Genomic DNA, 2500 nt, shown 5'->3' on the forward strand with positions numbered 1-2500 from the left:
TATATATATATATATATATATATATATTCATATAATATTCTGGATGATAAAAAACGCAGAAACATTGTAAAAAAAAATCAAAGTAGAAATAAAAAAAATTGCGGGACAGGTCAACGTATGGTTAAATTTTCATTTTTTTTATCTTTACTTTTTCTGGAATGGAGCCAGAAAGGTAAAGTTTGCGGACACTCAAATCTCTAAGGATAAAGCTGATATCCTTATTCCCAAGGTAGAATTCTTCTTTTTATCTATTCATGAAATTATAGTTTATTCAAATTATATATGAACATGACATATATATATATATATATATATATATATATATATATATATATATATATATATATATATATATATATATATATATATATATATATATATATAAATAAATAACTGTATATAAATATATATGCATTTGTAAAATTATTTTTATGTTGGTTTTGTTTTTGTATTTTCCGTAGGCACCCTCCCCCACTCCATCGAAATACATAACGTTGAGGAATGTTAATATTTTTTCCCTTTAGAAGCTTCAATTATACATTAATATCCAGTTATTACGAATAATGCTAATGATGAAGATGATATTAATAGTAATTCTAATAATTATAATACCAGTAATAAGAGGAAATCAAACCAACACTTATATTTTAATAAAGATTTATTGAAAATGGAAACGTGAAAATAAAGATCTAGCCTTCAAGAACCTACTCTAAAGCTTTTTCAGTATTTTTAACTTTATATTCAATTAAAAGAAATATTAATGTGGATTTTCTGTTCTTTATAATGATCTTGATAACTTAAATCATTGGTGTAAGATGTTTGGAACTTGTAAAAATGGTATTGTTTCGGTAAGAGAATTTTAACAGATGTAGAATAGTCCGAAAATCTTTTTAAATCCCTAGTTGAAATGGAAATTCAGTAATGTTTTTGTTGCAGCAAAGGTTTCTTTATATCCGAAATACTTCACACGAAATGAAATCAAATATTATTATTATTATTATTATTATTATTATTATTATTATTATTATTATTATTATTATTATTATTGTTATTATTATTATTATTATTATTATTATTTTTGATTACTTACCACATGTATCCAATTAAGGATTCTACAGAATAAAAAGTATCAATTTATTTACTTATACTTATGATATCAAAATGTTAACAAAATTTGAAGGACATTCTTTGTCCTTCTTAGGCCGTCACTTTGGCCTCGTCTGCCCTGTGAAAGAATCCAAATATTAGAGACGTGTCGTGTCTACCCTATCCTATATTACCGTTATAATAGAAAGACTGTTCTAGTATTCTGTAAGTAACTTTAGATATCTAGATTTGATGCGCTAATAAGGCCTTTTGGATAAAAGATCATTAAATGATAAGAATTTATTAGTGGGAGTATTTTACATTATTGTTTTATGATGTTACAGTTTAGCTACAAAGAGTTTGGACTGTTGTCATATTCATCGCCTTTCAGAAAAAACGGCAGTTGTGGGTATATGTAGGTTTTATTTTGATTTTTTTTCATAACCATTCCTTCCAATTTATTTTGTGAACTAGGATTAAATATTGATAAGCTATAAATAGACTAAATCTGAACCCTTAGTTATTATGCTACTGCAGTGGTGCCACATCTTACAGCATACCAAACAAACTATTTCTAAAGAACGCACCAAGGTATGGGAGACATGGCACTGCCACTAATCAAGGGTAAAATCTCAATCCTTTATAGCAGGGCTATACTGAAGCTCTATAGCGACGCGGTGCTGCCATATTTTAGCAGATTTTAAACGACCTGGGAGTAAAGACAAACCGGTTGTTTTAGGAAAAGTGGCACCTTCCCTAATTATAATCAAACTTCGACCTTTTGTAGCTGGGTTATAGCGGAAGCTGAACATCGATTCGTAACGAGAGGGATTTAGAAATGTTGATGTGTTGGGTAACTGGTGCCGAGTAAAGTTGCGTTTTTCTCCCATACCTAAGCCATCATGTCGAACCCGTTAATTGCCTTTTAGGGGGGAAATCTTTTTTGATAAACTTTGAGGAGAGAGAGAGAGAGAGAGAGAGAGAGAGAGAGAGAGAGAGAGAGAGAGAGAGGAGAGAGAGAGAGAGAGAGAGATGGGCTTGTAAAATAGCAAACTTGGATAACTAGAATTGTCCTTATCAAGAGATGGATAGATAGATATATTAAAATAGGAATTATGATTTACCTCTTTTTATGCTCAACAGAAGCGTAATGAATACATCTTTGATTGTGAAATTTGAGAACTCTTAATCTTTATTACCATCTAAATCTTTTTAGAGTTTTATTTATTTTTACTTTATTACTCTATTATTTTCTATTCAAATGTTACCATACTTCTCACCTCATTTTGTGCATATGAAACTATTGGCGAAGTCCGTAAAAGTCCACATTAGTAATAATAATAATAATAATAATAATAATAATAATAATAATAATAATAATAATAATAATAATAATAATAATAATAATAATATT

This window comes from Palaemon carinicauda, chromosome 17 (assembly GCF_036898095.1).
Source record: "Palaemon carinicauda isolate YSFRI2023 chromosome 17, ASM3689809v2, whole genome shotgun sequence".
Classification (NCBI taxonomy): domain Eukaryota; kingdom Metazoa; phylum Arthropoda; class Malacostraca; order Decapoda; family Palaemonidae; genus Palaemon; species Palaemon carinicauda.